Raw genomic sequence first — 24,817 nt, forward strand, 5'->3', positions numbered from 1 at the left:
GGCAAAGCTTTTTTTATGCTTTGAGTATAGAGCTTTCAAATTTTGCCTCTTGAAGAAGTAAATTCTTTACCATATTTATGGTTAGTTTTTCCTTAGAATTTTCGACTGCCATTACCAATGACCTGCAGTCGTTAGGCAATCCAGCAAACATTAATGAAGCAGCTAATTCGTCGTCGATATTTAACCCTGTATTTCCCACCTTCAGTGCAATCATGACGATGTCGTTTATATATTCCTGCAGGGAATCATGACTTTCAAGCCTAATGTTAACCAACTGTTTTAGCAGCTCTACTTTTCTGGTTAGTCCAGTATCTTCATACGCGTTCATAAGTGCGGTCCATGCTTCCTTAGCTGTTTTGGCACTCGCAATGTGTCCAAAATTGCTAGGATCAACCATGAGCGTGATCTCAACCAAAGCACGTTCGTTCAAGTCGACGTCTTTATCGCTTGCAATACCTTGTTCGACCACTTTCCAAACTCCTTTAATTACGAGACAGGATTTTGCTTGTCGCTTCCATACATCGAAATTTTCCCTGCCACGCAGCCTTTCCAAATGAAATAACGCAGGTAAAGTCGAAGAAGACAACATTTTATCGCGAAAAACTTTTTGCCCGTGTTAATTAATCACGTGGCATAAGGCCCATAACATGTTGTGTTAAAGTCTTTATTGCAAGTAAGATAAAAATAAGTAATTCATTTTGACATTTGTTCTTAGGATCTATGAGTATATATGTATCTATATTACAGGTTTGTAATAAATGGTACAAAGTGCATGAGTATTTAAAAGTGAATTAGAGTATCGTTCCTTTACAACACATTCGATACCTTGTTTTCGCCACTGAGATTCTCAAAGCCAGAGTAGTTAACCTGTCGTAATTGATTGACAAGACTATCACATGCATAGTATTCCCAAGAAGTTTTGGTTCTTTTAGCTCTCATTTGAAATTCTCTGTCTAACTTGATTTTTAACTATACAGTTTCGTGATCAGAAATCTGATGCTCTTCCAATTTTTCACATGAAATGGATTCACTGTTCGTAAAGAGCAGATCAACCATTGTTTCGGTATTATCGGTCTTTCGGGTGTAAAAATCTATTTTTTGTTCCATAGCAAAAGACCTAAATAGGTCAACTAACTGCTGCCATACGTAGTTTTCTGTTAAGATTTATGTTGTAATCCCCAATGAAGACGACTTTGGCATATGTAAGACAGTAGTTAATTAGAATTTCGCTTAGGTATGATATAAAGTCAACATAACTCGCACTAGGCGAATGATAGCTCAGTCCTATTTGATACTGGGGAAAGCTGTTTTTGATTTTTATTATTATACACCAAATATTTTTGTTAATAGTATTATTGTAAACTATTTTATACTCCATTGAGTCATATACATATACTAAAACACCCCCTGTAAGTCTGCTATGAGAATTACACCATAAAGGTTTATATCTTGATATCTGTAACTCTGGGTTTGTTATTTCATCTGTGGAACAGCTCTCTGAACAAAGAATCATATGTGGTTTCCGAAGTTCGTTCTAGCTCACCTTTATTAGCAACAATACTATTTATATTTAAATATATATAGTTCAGCTCATTCAATGCTCGTTGCTAAATGCGCACTTTATTTTTTAACTGCCGTGTTTTTTGTACGCTGGGCAGTCTTTGCTGAAAGCATGCTTATTACAGCATATTTGCTACAAGCCACTTTATTTGTACAATCGCTTGCTTTGTGCCTATATCCCACGCACTTAAAGCATCTCAAGCTGGGAGTGCCCGCTTATAAACACTGACTGTGCTTATACCCAAATCCCGCTTATAAGCACTAACTGTGCTATATTGAAATCTCCAATTGTTAGTGCCTTTAACACAAACAATTTAAAAAGGAACAACTGAGAATTAATTTATTTAAAACAAATAATTTAAAGTGTACAGAGATCAATACATTAACAGTTATACTGAATTTTGTATCATTCATTGAGTTCTATATATGAGCCGTTTATTTTGAAAGTGGCATAAGTCATTTCATGTCGTTTAGGTTCAGTGATAATTTGTTTGTATCTCTCCTCGCCTCCAGTTCGTTAGAGTCCAATATCCAAAAGATGCAATTCTTATTATTATTTTATAATTGTAGAACCATCTATATATGCATTCGTTCAAAAATAACAATGCATTTAAGACCACGAGTTAGAAATGACTTATGTCACTTTCAAAATAAACGGCTCATATGTACTTACATATAAGTACTGCATGTACGAATTCGATGAAAGAACGAATACCTTACGGAGCTGCAGAAGAGGATTAAGTGGAAGCGACAGCAGCCGAACATGAAAGCGGAAGATCTCGTGGTTCTACATGAATATAACGTGCCTCCACACGAATGGCGACTTGGCCGAGTCGTCGATATACATCGCGGTTCGGACAATCGCGTCCGAGTAGTGAAAGTTCGGACCTAGAAAGGACTAGTTACTAGACCAATCGTGAAACTGGTTCAACTACCATTGAACGAATCCGAAAATTATATTACAAAATACTTCGCGTCCATGCTCATCACCCACTCGTCGCCACTACTTTCAAATTAATTTTGTCCCAGATTAAAATGACTTATTTTCATTACAATATGTCTCGCTTTGTGGCAGCACGCAAGAGGTCGGCACATGGCTCGGACTAATTCCCAATACCATGCCGCACCTGCAGCAACAATCACGGCATCAGGCTTTGCCCCCGTTACCAAGGCTCCAGAAGGAAGATTGCGTGTGGTATTGATTCATAAGTGCTGCCCAAATTGTATGTCGCCCTTCCATCGTATGAAGATTTGTTCATCAGTCCGAGCTCCGGTCGCTGCCGTTACTGTGGTGAGAAATTTCAGACTACGCTACATATATAGGGTGAAAGGGGGACTATATCGGCTCCAACGGATCAGTCAAGCCGCCACGTCGACAACGACGAAGGGCCCGATGACGCAATGTCGATATATTTCACCGAGGAGACTAAATCGTGGGCTCAACAAGTTCAGGAAGTGGAACTGGAGCAAAATGAGGCCGTTAGCGTTCTTCCAATAGAGGGTAGTGGGCGGCATTAAATACTTTCCGCCCGATACTCCGACACGAAAGGCGGTCGCGCGACTTGACATCAAATACTTACCAGCCGCATATGCGACGCAGCCATCCAAATAGAGATATCCGAACTCCAGTCCATCAAGGGTTGGGAAGCTCGATATCCCGTCCTGCTCTGGAGGAAGATTTGTAACAAGGCGGCTCGGCATTAATTAATTTCCGACCGTCGCAACTGTCACTGACCGTCAAATACAAACAAACCGTATACGCGGAAAGAGCCTAATCAAGCTGAGGAGAGCAACCCCTCGTCGTCCAACGCGCCGCACCAAAAGGCTTTCGTAGTAGCAGAATATCTTCAATTTCCTCTGCACCAATTTTGACCACCCTCGAGCCGATAGCTCTTGTGGAATTCATTAGCTATATCCTTTACAATTTCATTTAATTTATTTTTACTTCTATATTGTGCTCCAGAAGGGAGTTGATATCTGTTAGGAAGCTGGTTTTTAATTTAGAACATTTATTAATAAATATTTGTTCAGTTATTTTTTTTACATCAGAGACTTTCATTTTTGTTTGGTCACTTTTGTTTATTAGGTATTTGATTTCAATGAACTTTGTATTTGTATCTGACAAAGTGTATTGAGTGCAGAACCATTTTAAATTTAAATTTTCTGAGATGATTTTTATCTCGTTTCGCTTTATGTTACTACATTTGATGCAAAAACTATAGCCACACCCACCAGAGCATGCTACCATTTCATCTATCTGCAGCAATTCCGCTGTACACTCTTTACATTCTGTCGGCATTATGGATGTATATTGTTTGTGAAGTTATCACGCCACCCACTCTCTTTCTTCTTCAGGAGCAATTATTTAGCACTACGTCACAGACAGAAGAAGCTAAGCGAATAACACCACAAACGAAAACGAAAATGAACAGTGCGAATGCAGTACAACAACAAAGCAGTCAGGCAGGTTTTTGTTTAACCTATTCGAGTGCAGTCAACTTGCAGGAACACTTTGACTGCTGACTCCACTGTAGCAGCAAATCACATCAGGATTCTGTTGGTACTCCCACAGTGCTTGTTGTCCACTTGTTTTTAGATTGAGTTGACGTCCAGTGAGATGTTGTGATGATGTAAGCGTTGTCTATGCGTTTATATCTTGCGAAATTCACGTTTAACAATACAAAAATGCGGAGCAAAAATATTCACAACTTTACCGCTTGTTTATTCTTCTTCTTCTTTCATGTTTATCCATGAAATATAACTTCATGGAGAACATCAGTTAATGTTGCTACTTTTTCGAGCACAATATTGAATCCCCGGATCAAAGTTATGATCAAGTCAGTCATCCACAATTGTAAGGTATGCACTATATACAAAAAGCAAACTCAAATCATGGCTTCCCCACCTTCAGAACGCACGACTTTCTCTAGAGCCTTTACGAATACCGGCGTTGATTTTGCTTTCCTTTCGATACAAAAAACTATAAAGGTAAAGCTTGTATGATTACAAAGGGGTACATATGTCTTTTCGTCTGCTTCGCAACGAAGGCCATTCATCTAGAACCCACAAATGACCTTAGCACTGCCACCTTTCTAGCAGCCTTTTCTAGATTTATTTCGCGTAGGGGATGTCCTACAAACATATACTCAGTCGACGGAACTAATTTCGTTGGAGCATCGAGATCCCTAAATGCTGAATTTAAGGCTTTTCTATCTGATTCTCGTACTGCACTTCTTTCGAAGTGTCTAAGGGGGTGGCAATCCAGATTTACCTTTCCTTTTTTGTTGGATTTGGCTGCTGCGGATGCGGCGGTGATGGCGATGATGTGGTGGTGATGGCGATGATGTGGTGGTGATGGCAATCGGGTTAGTCACGGTGGCGGTGGCGATGTGTGGTCTTTAATTGGACAACAAATGTGGCCCACAAGGGAGAAACAAACGCGCGATATATCGTGAAACGCGCAACTAAATAGCGATACCGCACGGGGAAACGTATGATATTCCGAACGAAACTTTCGATATAGAAAAGACACTTGCAAATTTCTTATATTTTCTCTTGGATACAAGAGTTTATTTTAAAATTAAATTCACAAATTTGTTGAGTCACACACTCGGGATGGTTAAAAGATGTCGAATAAGTAAAAAAAGCAAAATGTCAAAACATTGTATATATATGTACATATGTACGTTCATGTCAACTGTCAACTCAACAGTTGGGGTTGCCAGAGGGGCGAAATACAAATTGGTATAAAACTTACCTCAACTGATGAGTATAAGTGATGACTATTAAGGATTATGATGGCAATACATATTCAATGTATAAATCATTCTAGTATACATTTTTACATGTATGTAGCTTACAAATAAAAGGTACATAGAAATTCAATAATTCAATTAAAATTCAAGTTTAGGTTTTCTTAAGCCTAATTTCTATTAAATAGAAGGGTTGGCTGTTGGCGACTACGACAGTCGCTCAAACATCGTCCCCGCCCTAGGCGCGTTCAGCGGCTAGAGCCTCTTGCAGCTCTTGAAGAGTCCGTAGCGCATGTCGTACGAGGAGGTCAGACACCTGAAAGTGGCAGTTTGCAGCCCTTGAGCGGTGCACCGAACGGTGCGTCGAGCGGCAGTAGATGCTGGCGGTTGTGCTTCGGTAGCTGGACGAGACCGAGAGATAGCTGGGCGAGAACGGGGTCGCACGGTGGGGGTAGAGGGTACCTGAGGTGGTACTACTTGGCGACCAGGCCGGGGTGCCTGGGTATGACGTGGGATGCTCGGGGTTGCATCCCGCCGATGCAGCAGAGAGTGGTACCTTAATCCGCAAGTTCGACAGCGATCATACGAACTACATTCATCTGTTGCATGCGATAGCGCCAAACAATTCAAACAGAATTTATGCGCCCTCGCGAGTATCCATCGTTGTGGCGGCTTCATTTTCTTAAATATAGCACAATTTCGGAGGGCGTGCTGACGTGTGCAAATCCGGCATCGTCTATAGTCCACTAGCAGTGGCGAGGTTCGGGACTCGCCGGCGTGGTTCGGATCGACGATCTCCGATCTCACTGACCTTCGCGATGCCAGTTGAGCGCGATCCATAGCGATCTGGAAGTACAGTTATAAATGCATTTTACGTGAGAGAAATGTTAATGCGGGGAGTTTCAGTTGGCACTGGGCCTGCAAAGTGTGATACTGTTGCGACGGGAATGCGGTAGGAGTGGAAGAGGTGGTTCAGTGGTAGCTTGGTGAGCTTGCCCTATCTGTGTTTCGCTTTGAGGGAGGAAACATAATTTTACGAGTGGGCGCTTGAGGGTGCCGGTTTGAGTGCGAACGTCGACAACGCGTATATGACCATCTGGCCTGGGATATATTTTCTCAATGCGTCCTAGACGCCACTCTGCCGGGGGGAGTGAGTCGTCGTGAATACAAACACACTCACCGACCTTGGGTTCGGGTTGTGGATTATTCCACTTCTGCCTTTTCTGGAGATCCTTTAGGTAGTCTTCCTTCCACCGTTTCCTGAATTGATGATGTAAACTTTTTACCCTGTCCCATCGGTTTATAAGAGATAAATCCGCGTGATCCACTTCAGGGATAGCGAGGAGGGGGCCACCTCTAAGAAAGTGGCCGGGGGTCAGCGCAGTAAACTCGGTGGGATCTTGGGATAAAGGTGAGATAGGACGAGAGTTCAACACGGCTACTATTCTTACCAAGAGGGTGATAAATTCTTGAAATGTGAACTTGTGGGCTCCTGCAGTCCTCTTGAAGTGCAGTTTGAAACTCTTCACTGCAGACTCCCACAAGCCGCCCATGTGGGGAGCTCCCGGCAGAATGAATTTCCAATTGATGCACTTGGGAGATTATTTTGCGATTACTTCTTGAGAGGCGGTTTTCATAAAGTCGACGAACTCCTTTTCGGTCGCTCTTTTAGCTCCAATAAACGTTTTGCCGTTGTCACTCATCATTGTGGCAGGATATCCACGACGTCCGACGAAGCGAGCAAATGCTGCGAGAAAGTCATTTGTTGTTAAGTCGAGCACAGCTCAAGGTGGATAGCTTTTGTCACGAAACAGACAAAAACGGCCACGTAGCCTTTCAGTAAGATGTGAGACCTTAGCAAGGAGGCTTTTATTTGAAAAGGCCCCCCAAAGTCGACACCGGTAGTGGTAAAAGGCGGAGCGTATGTGAATCGTTCCGGGGGCAAGGCCGCCATGATTTGCGATCGCATTTGCTGCTTGTGGAGGGTACAAGTTTTGCACTGATGTATGCATCTCTTTATGAGGGGTTTGAGTCGTGGAATATAGAGATCCTGTCTGAGGCATTGCTGCATGAGACGTATTTTGGCGTGGAGGAGAAGTTCGTGGAGGTACTGTATATAGAGGACAGCGAAGCTAGATTCTTCTGGGATAATAACGGGATGTTTTTCATTGTAAGCCAACGTCGAATGAACTAATCTACCATGAACCCTAAGGAGCCCGTTTTCATCGAGGTATGGGTTGAGGGTTAGTAGAGAGCTTCTTTTATCAATTGGTTTTGCATTTTCCAAGCATGCTCTTTCGCGAGGAAAATATCGGGTTTGCGTTAACGTCACAAGTTTATTTTTCCTTTTGCGGAGATCTTCATGAGACAGAGAGGGAGCGTAAGCGGGTTTAATGCCTCGCATTCGATATGCCATGACCCTGAGGGCGCGAGGAAAAGAGGAAAATCGATCCAATACATCGGAGTCATCTTCAGCTGAGTGTAGTGCTTCGACTCGGCGCATTTCAGGCGGGTTGATGCTGCGGGTAGATGGTTTTGGCCAGGCTTCGGAGGGCTGGGTCAGCCACGCAGGGCCATTCCACCACAGCGAAGAATTTGCCAAGTCCATGGGTTTGCATCCTCTTGCGCCCATATCTGCTGGATTTTCGCGACTGCCTTCATGCTTCCAGGAGGCGCTTCCGACGAGATCCATAATTTCAGCTGTTCGATTGGATACGAAAGTTTTCCAAGCGTGAGGAGGCTTTTCGAGCCATGCTAACACAATTTCCGAGTCAGACCACATGTAAAGATTTTTAAGAGAGAGCTCGAGATGGGATTGTACGACGGTGATTAGTCGGGCAAGGAGTAGAGCTGCACATAGTTCTAGTCTTGGAAGACTGGTAGTGAGAAGAGGGGCAACCTTGCCTTTAGCGACCAGAAGGTGGGACGACGTGGTGGCACCGTGGGTTGTTCGCAGATATATAGTGGCGCAATATGCCTTTTCTGACGCATCGCAGAAACCATGCAGTTCAACATTCTGGTTCGGGATGTAGTCAACCCATCGAGGTATCTTTATATTTGAGATGTTGGGTAAATTTTTTGCGAACTGCGTCCATTTAATGAAGCGGAGGGGCTTCACTGGTTCGTCCCAGCCGGTTCCGTCTATCCATAACTCTTGGAGTAAAATCCTGGCCTGAATCATAATCGGCGTAAGCCACCCTGCGGGGTCAAAAAGTTTTGCGACCGAGGAGAGAATTTGTCGTTTCGTGCTAGCGGACGAGAGGGGTATTGAGTCCACTGTATACGAAAACGTGTCGGTCAGGGCGTTCCACTGTATGCCGAGAGTTTTGGTGTTGCTTGCTCTCTCGAATTCCAAAAGATTGGTGTCTAGCAAGTCCTCATATTTGATGTTTTTTATAATACTGGGGTGATTTTCCGTAATGGAAATCCTGCTGACGCTAACACTTGGATGACTTGGGAGAGAGATGTTTCAGCAGAGAATATTTCATGGCTGCCAGAGAGAATGTCATCTACATATGTTTCTTTCGTCAAAACAGGGACGGCTTTGGGGAAAGTTTCTTCTACATCTTTGGCCAGTTGGTGAAGAGTACGTATGGCGAGGTAGGGGGCACAGTTCACACCAAATGTGACCGTTTTCAGACGATAGTCTTTTATGGGGTAGCTCGGAGATGAGCGAAAGACGATCCTCTGATAGTCTCTGTCGTCTTCGTGCATTATAATTTGACGATACATTTGTTCTACGTCTCCCTTGAAAACAAACTGGTATGTACGCCACTTGAGAATCAGAAACATCAGATCGGGTTGGAGGATACGGCCGGTATAAAGAACGTCGTTGAGCGCATGTCCAGATGCCGACTTCTTTGAGGCGTTAAACACGACCCGCACCTTTGATGTCTTTTTCTCGGGCTTAATTACTGCGTGATGGGGAAGACAAAATGAGATGCATTTACCTCCGTCAAATTTTTCATAGGAGCCGGTTTCCTCCATATGATCGAAGGTGAGGTATTCTTCTAGGACACTATCGTATTGAGTCTTTAGATCCCCTTTCTTCTGCAGGCTTCTCTCCATTCCAAGAAACTGGTTGAGAGCTAAAGACCGAGAGTGGGATAACGAGATTGACTCTGGGAAGCTGGGTTTAAACGGCAGCCTCACGATATAACGACCGTTATCATCGCGTGAGGTTGTGGCTGCGTAGAAATTCTCGCAAAACTCGTCTTCTGGGGTTATTTGGGGTTTGGTGGGAACTTCCTCCAATTCCCAGAATTTTCGCAATAGAGAGTTAAGATCTTCGTTCGTCACTTCTGACACTTGCATGCAGAAAGAGTTGACCATCACAGGGGCTCTACCGCTCAGAATCCATCCAAAAATGGTTTTCTGCGCTAGAAGATGGGGGAAAGTTTCTCAACGCCATTTTAGATGATTTGCGGTATTACATCACTGCCTAGGACGAGATCTATTTGCGAGGGGGAGTGACAGTTCGAGTCTGCGAGGTTGAGGTGTGTCCATTTTGCTTGGAGCTCGCTAGTGAGCTTAAGCGAGGGGAGCATTTTTGTTAGCCGGGGTAATACTATTGCCTCTGCACTTATTCTGATTTTAAAATCGGGGGATACCAAAGTCAGAGAGTACAATTTGTTTGAGGTCTGAACTACCTTGCCGCCCATCCCTGATATTTCAAATCTAGAAGGTTTGAATGGGAGTTTGAGTTAATATTGGGCTCTGGTAGAGATAAAGGTTCGTTCAGATCCCTGATCTACAAGAGCTCTGAGTTTGAAAATGTCTACGGGTACGATAGCCGTGGGTAAAATTATTTCACAATCGTTTTCGGAATAAAACGATTGGACTTGGCTTTTCTGCGAGCATGAAGGGCTTTCATCCAGGGGATTGGCTTTATCGGAGGTATTACCGGAGGAGGTTGTGGAGTTCGCGGTTGTGGCTTGTGAGGCTGTCCTTTGCAATCGTGAGGGTTGTCTTTTCGGCCCTTGAGATGTGTCTTCGTGAAGAACTGAGTTGTGCCGATCTTGACATTGATTGCATGTTTGAGTACTGGAACAGTCTTTCAATATGTGTGACTGAGAGAGACAATTGAAACACATATTGTTTTCTCTCACAAACCTTCTGCGATCAGAGGTCGACAGCTTCTTAAATTTGAAGCAACTTATAAGGGGGTGAGATGAGGTTTTACACATAGCGCACTTGTACATTGTCCGCTGCTCTGTCATATGAGACTGGGTGTGGGAGGTCGATCTAGTTTGAAAGGGATGCGACTGCTGGGGTTTAAATGATGGCATAGCTTGTGGGGTGGCTTTAAATTTATTTGGTCGCCATTGATCGACTCGCTCTACGACTTCATATCGAGTTGTGAGGAACTGGTCTATTTGGGACCAGTTAGGAAGTTCTCTTCTTGAAGTCAGAGACTGCTCCCATAACGTGACTGTATTATCAGGGAGTTAACCAGATAAATAAGTATGGGGTCCCAGTTATCTGTGGAGACTTGTTGCGTGGCGAGAATTTGAAGGCAATTATTTACCGACGATTGCAACCTTTGAATGTCTTCACTGTTTTCTGTGGTGATAGTTTTTAAGTTCCCGTATTTGATTATTTACGAGAACTCGTCTGTTCTCGTATCGGGCCTTTGGGGCTTCCCACGCTAAGGCAAAGTTGTCGTCAGTCAAGGGGAATTGATTGACTATTTGAGCTGCCTTTCCTTGGGTTTTGTATTTTGCGCTTGGGAGAATTTCGGCTGGTTAATATAAACGGCTGTGAACATGTCACGAAATGAGGGCCATTTTTCATAACCACCATAAAATATTTCGGTATCGCAGGGAGGGGTTTTCAGCGAAATACCGGAGTTATCGGGTGGACCTGGTGTGACGGTAGGGGGCGCGGGGGCATTTGCTTGTTTAAGCAATTGAAGCTGGTCTTCGATCTGGGCTTTCGTGTCTTCATACGCTATGAGACAGGAACTGTATTTGCTATTAGCAGATGTTGGAAAATTTTCGGGCAGGTCCTGATCTGGGGTTTCGACAATTTTATCGAAAGCGTGTTGGACTCTATTCCAGAATTTTTCTATGTTTGAGTTTTTTATGTTAAGTGAGGACTCAGTGTTGTCTTGAAGCGACGTCGACCTAAACCGAGCACAATATTCCATAAAATTGTCCGTTTCGGATGTAAATTTTTTGGGGGCAGACGAGATTTTAAATTTTTTAACTCCTTGAGTTTTGGAGCCACTTTTTTGGTTTCATCGTCACTCATTTTGAGCTTAGTTTTATGACGCTTAGAGTTGAGAATTAACAAAAATTTAACTTCAGAGAGAAAAAACTGTTTTTTGAATAGAGAGTATTTGCTTTTAACTATGTGAGGGAGTTACGTTTAAATATTCACGTTAAATAGCAAGAGAGAATAATTTCCAAAACTAAAAAAAGTTTTTAAGTTAAATTTTATTGAGGGGGTGACCAATCGAGTTTGACCACTGTGCCGCGTTTGCACTGTATTTAATGCGTATATATGGGGGGAATTAAATATACGTGGGAAAAATACAAATATATATATATGAGCCGTTTATTTTGAAATTGACATAAGTCATTTCATGTCGTTTAGGTTCAGTGGTAATTTGTTTGTATCTCTCCTCGCCTCCAGTTTTTTAGAGTCCAATATCCAAAAGATGCCATTCTTATTATTATTTTATAATTGTAGAACCATCTTTATATGCATTCGTTCAAAAATAACAATGCATTCAAGACCATGAGTTGGAAATGACTTATGCCACTTTCAAAATAAACGGCTCATATATGTAAATATGAGTAATTATTTTTTAAGATTTTCACTATCGATATTTTTTGTGGACTGTATAAGAGGGATACGAGTGAAAGTAATAATAACCACTGTTTCGGAGACAATATAGCTTTACAAGAGAGAAACTATATTTTTTATACGCTAGTGTACGCACCGAACTACTCTTGTACCACTGTATGAGATTTTAATTTCACCGCTTATGTCGATTTGTGTAATTATAATTATATAATTGCAACGTAAGAAAACTTTTTTTTCCAATATTTGTTAAAATGGGGGCAAATCAGACGCTTGCAGAGGTTTTGCAATATATTTAATTAACGACAAGAGATATTTTAATTTAAAATGAGAAAATTTTAAATTATTAAGAGATTTGTCGCATTAAAATATAAGGGGTGCTTTTAGCAAGTGTGCCCACTGTAGCTAACTACTGAGTTTTCCTTATTTTGCTTTGCACATATACCGTACTGAGTTTTGCAATATGGGGTTATTGCTATATGTAAATGGTATATGCAGGTTTTGGTGGGAAATTGAGAAAATTTGGCGGGGAATGAGGATTTTTGGCGGGGGAAATTCTAATCCTCGATTTTCACACAATAATTGTTTCCTTTCCGTTTTTACCCCTCACCAAATCAACTAAATAATGCAGTAAACTATTTCAAATCAAATAAATACTGCAGTGAAACTATTTCTTTTAATATATTATTTTTAAAAAGAGATTACAAATTTTCGTGGCACACCGAATGGATAGAGAATTCTAATAAGTAAAAAAAGCAAAATGTCAAAACATTGTATATATATGTACATATGTCCGTTCATGTCAACTGTCACCTCATCAGTTGGGGTTGCCAGAGGGGCGAAATACAAATTGGTATAAAACTTACCTCAACTGATGAGTATAAGTGATGACTATTAAGGATTATGATGGCTATACATATTCAATATATAAATAATTCTAGTATACATTTTTACATGTATGTAGCTTACAAATAAAAGGTACATATAAATTCAATAATTCAATTAAAATTCAATTTTAGGTTTTCTTAAGCCTAATTTCTATTAAATAGAGTGGTTGACTGTTGGCGACTACGACAGTCGCTCAAACACGAAGTAGTTCTCTCAAGAACTTTCTTGGAATTTCATACCCGCATCAGCTCCTCACATGGGCTGGCGTGAAGAGCTTTAAAACCCATTTTCGGAAAGTACAATCTGGACTAAAGTATATGTTTGAGGAGTTTTCGACACATTTATGTAGTATTGAGGCTTGTCTTAACTCAAGACTCTTTAATCCCATTTCAAATGACCCATCGAGCGTAGAATTATTGACTCCTGGACACTTTATTATAGGCGCTCCTCTGTTATCTCCTCCGGAGATTGAGGTTAGCGAGAATCCAGTATCAGTGATCAACCGATGACAAAAGATGAAAGCATTGCATCATTCATTCTGTAAACGATGGAAGAACGAATACCTTACTGAGCTGCAGAAGAGGACGAGTGGAAGCGACAGCAGCCGGACTTGAAAGCGGATGATCTCGTCGTGATCCTTGAAGATAACGTGCCTCCCAACGAATGGCGACTTGGCCGAGTAGTGAAAGTTCGGACCGAGAAAGGATTAGTCACCAGCCTAATCGTGAAACTGGTTCGACTACCATCGAACGAATCCGGAAATTATATTTCAAAATTCATCGCCTCCATGCTCATCACCCACTCGTCGCCTCTACTTTCAAATTCATTTTGTAATCGATTAAAACGACTTCTTTTCATTACAGAATGTATCACTTTGTGGCAGAACGAAAGATGTCGGAACATGGCTCGGGCTACTTTCCAATATCATGCCGCATCTGCAGCAACAATCACGGCATCAGGCTTTGCCCCCGTTACTGGACCAAGGCTCCAGAAGAAATATTGCGTGTGGTATTGATTCATAAGTACTGCCCAAATTGTTTTTCGCCCTTCCATCGTATGGAGATCTGTACGAACACTAAAAGATTTTTGATCGACTTCGGTCGTGTAAAAAAAATTTCACTTAGAATAAAGTTTTTTCTAAACGGGATCGCCCCTCGGCAGTGGTTTCGCAAGCACTTTGAGTGAACTTCTCCCATGAAAACCTTCCCAGCGAAGATTCAACTTCCATGCAGATGCCGTTCGGAATAGCCATAAAATATGTAGCACGACGCAAATTGGTAGGGAAGCTGGGTCTAAGCCTCCTCGGAGGTAAATCGCGTCAAGTATTTTTTATGGAATCAAACGTTTTGTGAGGAGATTAACTAAATAGAGCTTGAAATAGAACTTATGTATGCACTACCATATCTCTACTGGCAGTTGTTGTTGTAACAGTGCTTCGATCCATCCTGTAGGTGCGTCCACGCATAAATTGTCATCATTATATCTAACGGGAGTCCAAAGAAACCTGCAGTTTCAAGAGAAGTTGTCGCTGATGCTACTGGCAAGTAAAAAATTTATGGTTTGCTAGTTTTAAAAATTAATATTTAATTTATAAGCTTTGAGCGTGTTACACTTTGTTGGCGTCCAGTACTTAACTGAACTTATAACTTACAAAGAAAAGTTGACAACGAATAAATTGAACGAGTGAAATAGAAGAACATAAAGAAATATGATAAATATTCAGCAAAACGAAATACAAGAAATAAAGAAATAAGGCAAATATTCAGCATTACGCAGGATTGCGTTTGTTAACACGATAATGGAGCAGTTACATTCCACCCCTCCGTAAATCCATGGGGATTAACAGCGCTAAAGTGGCTAGCTTACAGGTCGGTGTTCGCAGCATACCGTGGCTTGTTCGCACCGTTGCGCTCCTCACCTGACCATCCTTTGCGGTAATGACTTCGGTTATGCGGCCTGTTTGCCACTGACTTCTTGGGAGCTGTGAGTCATACACCGAAACCAACTGACCTACCTCCAATGGTCGAACTTCTTCGCGCCATTTTTGCCGAAGGAGCAATTGGGGCAAATGTTCGGAAATCCGCCGTTTCCATAAACGTTTTTTTAAATTTTATGCTATACGCCACTGTTTACGTAAACAAACATTATCCTCACTGGCAGCTGGTATCTGTGTCGAATTCAGGCCACCTAATAAAAAATGATTTGGCGTCGATGGTTCAGGATTGTCGGGCGTCACTGGGATGTCTGTCAACGGACGACTGTTTATTATATTTTCAGCTTCGGTAAGCACGCTTCACAGTGTCTCGACACATGGTGCTTCGTCTTTGATAACTCTTTTTAACATGCGCTTAACACATTGCACCAGACGTTCTCAGCATCCACCAGCGTCAGGATGACCTGGGCAGTTGAAAACCCATTCAATTCTATTTTTAACGGCCTCCTGCTGTATTACGTCAATATCAAAAATTTGCTGATCCTTTTCCAGTACCTTTTGGGCCCCAATAAAGTTCGTGCTGTTATCGCTTCTCAAACGAATGGGCACCCCCTACGGTTAACAAAGTTTCTCATACATATAATGAAGCAATCGATTGCTAAGTCCTCAGCGATTTCTATATGGACAGCCCGTGTTGTCAGGCATTTAAATAGCGCTACCCAGCGTTTTCACGACGTAGGCCGATGGAATGGCCCACAGTAATCTACACCCGCATATGTAAATGGGCGTACATAGGGCGTAAGGCGGTGCGGTGGCAATTGACTCATCAGCGGCACAGTAGGTTTAGCGCTACTTTTAATACACACAGGACAGTTTCTTTTAACAGGTTTCAATAGATGACGGGGCCGGGGCATCCAGAGGTTCTGTCTCATTTCGTTGATTATAAGTTGATCGTTATGATGATGCCGTTTTGTATTACTAAATTCGAGAGGGCATGACCATTCGGCAGTATAATGGGGTGACGAGTTGAGTATGGGAGACAGTAAGCTGCATCAATTCTGCCGGTCACCCGTAGGATACCCCTTTCATCGAGCTCCGGGGTAAGCTGGTATAGCGCGCTAGACTTCGGCACAGATTGCTTATTTTGTAGAGCGTAGATCTCTTTATAAAAAACTTCATGTTGGACCTGTTGACAAAGGTAGATCTCTGCCTCAGTCAGTTACTCAGCTGTAAGTTCTCCGCGTCTGGTCTGCATAGCCTTTATATTATCAACAAAACGTTTAACCCAGGAAATAACACGCAAAAGTCTCAAATATGACGTAAACTTGCTTATTTCAACAATGTGTTTTACCCTGTTGGCTGTGAGCAGCAACCATTTGTGAGTCTCTTGTTTGACGCAGTGCTCGGAATGCATATGCAAGGGTTCCTCCGACCACATGTTTTCGCTGATACGATTGGCGAGAAACTGTTGGAAATTTCGCGTGGTAGAACGGATCCATAGTAATACGGTTTTAGAGTCACTCCAAAACGTTATACTATGCATTTTTCGGTCAAGACACTCTTCTATGGAACTCTTTAAACGGCTTCCCATCACATCGGCTTGCAGTTCTAATCGTGGAACGGAGATTTCTCGTTTGGGGGCGCACCGCGATTTCCCAGACAAAACTGCGACGTCGATACTGTCATCTTGCTTGATTCTTAAATATGCCACTGCATCATAAGCTGTGTCGCTTGCATCTACAAAGATGTGTAACTATATTTCGTCTGCCGTTGAATAGCAGGGTGAGAGGCATCTGGGCACTGCGAACTACTCCACGTTCTGAAAGGATGACCACCATATTGCACGCTGCTATTTAAGCTCCGCTGGTAAAGGATCGTCCCATTCAATGCTTTGTTTCCAAGTAGCTTGGATAAGTATTTTGACGGTAATGGTAACATTCGCCAGAATGCCAAACGGATCATAGATAGACATGGCGATAGCAAGTAGTTCTCGTTTGGTTGGACCACGTACACAATCGACGACGTCTCGACATATTTTGTAGAACCTAAAATGAAATTCCAAAAAAACGTTATTGCTGTTCCAATACATACCAAGAATTTGGTCGGTCTGTGATTGGTCCATATTGACGACATTTGATTTGGCTATGGTGTGTCCATTTAACTGTTGTTGCAGTTGCTTGGCATTGGATACAAAATTTCTCAAGTTAAATCCCGCTCTGACATTGATGACTATATTTTCATTAACAACTTCGGCCGCTTCTTGCTCATTGTCGAAACTGATGACCAGGTCGTCTACGTAAGCGTTGTGTATCACTGCTTTTACACCACGTGGCATGGATTGCATAAGCTGATCAGTGTTTTTATTTTTCACGTACTCAGCGCAACATGGTGAGCAAGTTGCACCAAATATCATGGACGACTTTACGTATACTCGTATAGGCTCGGATTGGTTGCCATCCCTCCATAAAAATCGTTGCGCATTTATGTCTTCCGGTCTAACCTTTATTGGGAGAATATGGCCTCGATATCCCAAGCGACAGCAATTTTACATTGGCGAAATTTGTACATAATTGCCATTAATGATTGAGCATGTTCTGGTCCCTTCAATAGTGTAGAGTTCAGTGCTGTATTTTTCACAACAGCAGCTGCATCAAATACAATGCGCATCTTATTCGGCTTGTTGGGGTTTATTACACCGAAATGAGGTAAATACCAGGTCGTAGATGTATGGTGCTGTGCTTCACGCACTGTTAACGGGTGTGCATATCCCTTATCGATATACTTTGCTATTTTTGCTTTGTAGGTGGCGGCATAGCTAGCATCCTTCATCATTTTGTGTTCGACACTAACTAATCTTCGCTTTGCCATATCATAGCTGAGGGGCAGTTGGATTTGGTCTTCGCGCCAAAGCAATCCTACCTCATAACGACCCCCAAGATATCTGGTGGTTTCTTCCAGAATGCGTCTGGAACGGCTGATTTCATTTGACTCCAAAGTCGCGTTTGTATGCTTGACACCAAAGTTTTCAAAACTGAAATAGTCCACAACAAGCTGATGTAATTGATATTCTCTGACGGACTGGCGCACATAGAGCACCTTGGTTGTACTGACTGATCCTACTAGTCCGTACGCCAGCCAACCCAATTTGGTGGCCACTGCGATGGGCTGGTCCGGTCCGGCGTCAATCGTATCACTAGGTGTATCCAGAAAGCTTGTAATAAATTTACCGTATACTAATACAAAAGAAATTTTGTGGGCGCTTATGTTCAGTGCTAAAATCAGATTATTCTCTTTATTGATAAAATTCATTCCTATTTATACAAAAGTTCTTAACCTATACATATATACATACTTGCATTAATATTTACATGCTAAAGGTGCATGACTCAATAGTGAGGAATGGTTTGTCAGAAAATTATTATATTGACCTACATATTGTCAATATGATTCCCGCTTGAGCAGTTTGGTATGACGCATCAATATATTGGGCGACTTGACAAATGCGTATGAACTCATGGTGGTTATCTGGGTCAATTAGATATGAACGTTTGTTTGTAAGTATACTTGTAATATTAAGCGTGTTTGAAGTGAGGTGAGTTCCACGCAATACTACAATCTGTTATCAAGGCCTATCAACAATGACGGCTTCACATTTTCATAATCTGCTACACACGAATGTACCAAATGTTCATGCGCATCTTTGCGAAACGACTGCGTCGGCAGATCGAGGTGTTTCACTGTTCGTATATTCTTAAGATGATACGATGCTGAATCTAAACCACGAATTTCTAGATTAACCATGCGCGAATCCTCTGTAGTTTGTTTTTCGTTGTACCACTGCATTGTGAATGGTGCGATGCATCATCGGACACCTTCGACGTTGGCAATATTGTCTTCCAAAAGTGTGACTGATGACCCTTCATCCATCATCGCGTAGATTTTAACACTTGCCTTCGGTCCATTAACAAGGACTGGAAGGACTTTGAATAGGCATGTAGTGTTCTTATTTATTGACGTATTTAAAATATATGAGTTCTATTGTTGTGTGGAAACATTTGATTTAGCTGCAGCAAGTACTTGCTCTGAATTATGCAGCAGCTCGTTGTGCATACGTCGACAAGAATCAATGCCACATACCCTTTCAAATTGGCAGTTACTTAAATTATGGCCAGCTTTGAGGCAAGAAAAACGAAGGGAGCGTTGTTTAACGAACTCCCATCTTTTAGATACCGACAATGTTTTAAATTGAGCACAAAGTTCTAGCTGATGCTCTTGATTGCATTTAATGCAGGTCGTTACGGCTTTGGACTCACCTGATTTGGAAGTGTACAACATTCGACGTGATGTGCTAGGGCCAGAGTTTGACTGACGGAACGAAGACTGGCATGTCGTCTGTTGTTTTGTTGGCGACCTGAGGCTGAAGGGCTATATAAGTTGACGGCATCAGCCTAACAACTTTCGCTAATTCACTTAACCAATCAGAAAAAACTTGAAGACTAGGATGTAATATATTCAGGATGTGACGACTCCACTCGAACTCCTTCGAGGGTGGTATCTTAAGGACGAGTAATTCCAATAGCATTGGGCTCATTAAATGATGATGGCAAATGGAAGAAAACGCCACTATATTGCGTACCTTATTTGAAAAGTCAACTATTTGTTCAATATTTCTTTCATTTATAGCTGGGCACTGTTGTATCTTTTGCATCTGTACACGTAACAGTAACTCAGGACGTCCGAAATTAAATTCTAGCTCGTTTGAAACATGTGACACTTCGTCTGAAAAAATTAGCAGCGACGAAACCTTTTGATTGGCATTTCCACTCAGCGCTTTCTGCAATCGTATCAAATTTTGCTTCTTATTGTAGCCGAACTCTCTGGTGGCGTAATCGTAACTAGCTTTAAATAATGGCCAGTCTTCCGGATCACCACTGAAATTAGGCAAAGGATAGAGTTTAGCAGCTGCGTTTTCCACGTATGTAATCGTTCCTCGATATGGCTCAGCTCCTGGCTGATACATCTGTGTGTTGTGTGGCCTGCAAGGGAGGCAGCGATGGTAAATATTGGCTCGGTGGCGGTGTGTTCCCAAGGTTCACAGGAATATTCGGCATGGATCCTAAATATGGCAATTGATGGTGATAGGCAATTTGTGTTACTGGTGAAACACCGTCGGCGGTTGTGGCGACAGGTGAGGGGAAAATAATTAGCGAATTTGCTGTGCCTAAAGTTCTTTGGTATGGCATATATTCTGATGATTGTTTGGTATTCGTTGCCGGGTAATTGCAATGCGGAATGGTAGATACGCTGGTTGAATCAACAGCGGTGGTAGAGCGCAGCGCTAAATTGTTTAAGGCATTTGCGGATGATGTCAATGTTATGGCAGATGAACAAGCTGGAAGATTAGCTGCGGCGGCATTATCTCTTTCCATTCGCAATCGCTCGTTGTCAAGACGTAATTCGCTAACTGACTACTGCAGGGAATTTAAGCTGGCTAACAACGCCGTCAATTCTTGTTGTGAAATTTGTGCTGATGCCTTTTATTATTCATTTCAACCATTGTTCCGTTTAAATTATCCTCTTCCTCCAAATTTTCCGCCGAATTTCCATCGGTATTTTTATTCTCTTTTGATTTGTTCCTTGTCATCATTTATGCGAAATGTTCATGCGCATCTTTGCGAAACGACTGCGTCGGCAGATCGAGGTGTTTCACTGTTCGTATATTCTTAAGATGATACGATGCTGAATCTAAACCACGAATTTCTAGATTAACCATGCGCGAATCCTCTGTAGTTTGTTTTTCATTGTACCACTGCATTGTGAATGGTGCGATGCATCATCGGACACCTTCGACGTTGGCAATATTGTCTTCCAAAAGTGTGACTGATGACCCTTCATCCATCATCGCGTAGATTTTAACACTTGCCTTCGGTCCATTAACAAGGACTGGAAGGACTTTGAATAGGCATGTAGTGTTCTTATTTATTGACGTATTTAAAATATATGAGTTTTATTGTGGTGTGGAAACATTTGATTTAGCTGCAGCAAGTACTTGCTCTGAATTATGGAGCAGCTCGTTGTGCATACGTCGACAAGAATCAATGCCACATACCCTTTCAAATTGGCAGTTACTTAAATTATGGCCAGCTTTGAGGCAAGAAAAACGAAGGGAGCGTTGTTTAACGAACTCCCATCTTTTAGATACCGACAATGTCATCTTTTATGAACGCGAAAATGCACTTCTTTTTTGCAATTGTATATTCGAATGAAAAAGCGAGTATTTGATGGGGCAAATGTTGACGGTTAATTTGATTTTCAGCAAGAAATGTTGACGAGTTATGTATCTATTGCAACCAACTACAACAAAGAGACTTATTTGCTGTTATGCTACAATACGAAATGCCGACGGTTGTGATGTTGACTGCGACGCTTATAAATTAAACAACCTGGTGTGCTTCAACACGACTACGGCAGTTTCGAACGAATAGGCTTGACTGGCTGGCATGCAACATGAATCCAGTGCCGACGGGTGCGACGCTGACTGCGACGTTTGTAAACTAAACGATCTTACGTGCTTCAACACGACTATGGCAAAGTGGCGACGGTTGCAACGCTGACTGAGACGTTTTGAATTAAGGCAGGCAGGCGTGCTGCGAAGTGACGACAAATATTTATAACGCTGACAGCGTGTACGAATTTCGGCAATATTTCAATTTATTGTCACAATGGACAAGTTAATTTGAACCCAAAGTTAATTTGGGACGTTGACTGCGATGTTTTTAGTTAAGACAGCCTGGCGTGCTGCGAAGTGACGACAAATATTTAGAACGTTGACTGCGTGTATGAATTTCGGCAATATTTCGATTTATTGTCTCAAAGGACAAGTTAGTTTGAACGCAAAGTGTAAACTTTTGTCGCTGATGCTACTGGCAAGTAAAAAATCTATGGTTTGCTAGTTTTAAAAATTAATATTTAATTTATAAACTTTCGGGCGTGTTACACTTTGTTGGCGTCCAGTACTTAACTGCACTTGTAAGTTACAAAGAAAAGTTGACAACGAATAAATTGAACGAGTGAAATAGAAGAACATAAAGGAATATGATAAATATTCAGCAACACAAAATACAAGAAATACAGAAATAAGGCAAATATTCAGCAATACGCAGGGTTGCATTTGCTAACACGATAATGGAGCAGTTACAGGAGTGGATCACAGAGAAAAGCGTGTTGGAGGCGATGGTTCCGTGTGGGGATACGCCGCGTACGTTATGTATGTCGGGGTTGATTCTGGATAAGTAAGAGTTAAACCTGTTACAGTATCCAGATCGAAGTTGAGCTATAGTGGCGCACATCTCCCTAGGGAGACTGCTCTCCTCTTCTGCGAGTTCAGGGTATTTAACTTTAAGAACGGGGTTCGCCGGGCAATTCCTTTGCAATTCCACGCCTTTTCGTGGATATCACTGGGGACCTTGTTGTTGCTTGCGGAGATGACTTCATAAGGCTCTGGGAGGCTGGACCTATTTAATAAGATGTCTGTTGCGATGCCGTTTTCTGTACATTCAGCAGAAACTGTTTGTTCAGTATTTCATTTTTCTCCTCACTATGTAGGTGGTGCTCTGGGAACATAAGAAGACAGACCGTGTCAGTTCTGTGAGCGGTGTTTTGACAGGCCTGTATTCTCTTCCACTGAGTAAACTTAGGGCTCGGCGAGCACATCGGAGACGCGTAGTATGCAAGCGGCCGGCCAATTACTTTGTAAGTGTATTCGTATCCGTGGTAATGAGCGTCTCTTTATCTTTACCCCAAGTTCTGCCGGAAAGGGATTAAGGAATTTTGTTAGCGCTCTGTAATCTAGGTACAATTGTGGACAATGCAGATAGATCCTGATCGAACGTCACATCTAGTATTGGTAGTTGGTAACGTAATGCCATCAACGTGGATGTCTAATAAGGTCGACATTTATTTTGTCTATGTTCTGTGTCTGTGACAATGTCAGGTTTGGTGCCCCCCATAAATTCAGAAAGCAAAAATTCAGAAACACATTTTTTCAGAAAATATTAATCAGAACCCTTTTTTCAGAAAGACGAAATTCAGAGATCAAATTTTAGAAGTCTAATTTCAGAAGTCAAATTTGAGAAGTCAAATTTCATAAGTGAAAATTCATAAGTCAAATTTCAGATGGCAAATTTCAGAAGTCAAAATTCAGAAAGTAATCAGACGACAGCAAAACATTAAACTTTTCTCAAAATTCAAAATCGTTTATATATTTGGAAGGAATTATGTATAAAGAAAAAGTAGTACAATCTAAAATTTTGAATTGTATGCTTGCTATGCATGTAACTAATTAATTTTTTTCGCGTTTATCTTTTTCAAATGAATTTACAATTTTTGTTGTGATATCGGCCTACTGATTTGTAAGATCGCGGGTTCGAATCGATCTCAAGGCCAAACAATAATTATTTTATCATTATTAGTGTTATGATACATTTTTTCTCAATTGAAAAAATTTTAAATTAGAATAGAAGAAAGAAAAAAATTTAGACAACTGCCAAAGCTCGTTGTATAGATCCATTACGGGAACTGCTAAATTCCTTCATCGGCAATGTTTAGGCGCCGCTGTTATAACAATGCAGCTAATCACAGCGGTTGTTTGTTTGTCTTCATTATTTCTACTTCTAAGCTGGTTCTTGCCAATTGATATTCACAGCACTGCGACATCTGTTACAGAATGGATGTGAAAATTGGACTTGTTTCATGGCAATGATACCATAGTGTCATATTTATGGAATGTATTAACAATTTTTGTTGTTTCAATTAACAAAAAATATATCATAACAATAATAATGTGGAAATAATTATTGTTAGGCCTTGACCTCGATTCGAACCCGCGATCTTTTGAATTTACAGAATAAAAAAAAAAGAAATCTTTATATTTTTCTTGCGTTTCCGATATGGCTCGCCTCCAGCTTAAAATTGATGCAGTTTTGTTTCTATTATTGCCTGTTGGTTTTTTTTTATTTATGCAATTAATATGTTAGGGTGTGTCCCAAACGCACCTGAAATGACGTTGTGCCACCTTTCGATGGAATTATTTGTACGGACTTCACCCAATTTGATGATATTATGCATATTTCATAATTCGACTGAATATAACGCCTTTATTCGACGTTGCTGTGGTCCAGGATGGAAAAAAAATTCAAAAGTAAAATTTCAGAAGTCAAAATTCAGAAAGTAATCAGACAGCAAAAAAACATTAAATTTTGCGCAAAGTTTAATGTATTTTTGCTGTCTGATTACTTTCTGAATTTTGACTTCTGAAATTTGACGTCTGAATTTTGACTTCTGAAAGTTGACTTCTGAAATTTGACTTCTGAAATTTGACTTCTGAATTTTGACTTCTGAAATTTGATTTCTGAATTTTTGTTTCTGAGTTTTGACTTCTGAATTTTGGCTTTCTGAAAAAAGGGTTCTGACTAATAATTTTTGTTGTTATATCGGTCTACTGATTTTAAGATCGCGGGTTCGAATCGAGCTCAAGGCCTAACAATAATTTTTTTATCATTATTATTGTTATGATAAATTTTTTCTTAATTGAAAAAATTTTTAAATTAGAATAGAAGAAAGAAAAAATTTTAGACAACTGCCAAAGCTCGTTGTATAGATCCATTTCGGGAACTGCTAAATTCCTTCATCGGCAACGTTTAGGCGCCGCTGCTATAGCCATTCAGCCACCACAGCGGTTTTTTGTTTGTCTTCATTAATCCTACTTCCATTCTGGTTCGTGCCAATTGATATTCACAACACTGCGACATCTGTTGCAGAATAGCTGTGAAAATTGGACTTGTTTGTTGGCAATGCTGCCATAGTGTCATATTTTATT

Source organism: Eurosta solidaginis, chromosome 1 (assembly GCF_040869045.1).
Source record: "Eurosta solidaginis isolate ZX-2024a chromosome 1, ASM4086904v1, whole genome shotgun sequence".
Taxonomy (NCBI): domain Eukaryota; kingdom Metazoa; phylum Arthropoda; class Insecta; order Diptera; family Tephritidae; genus Eurosta; species Eurosta solidaginis.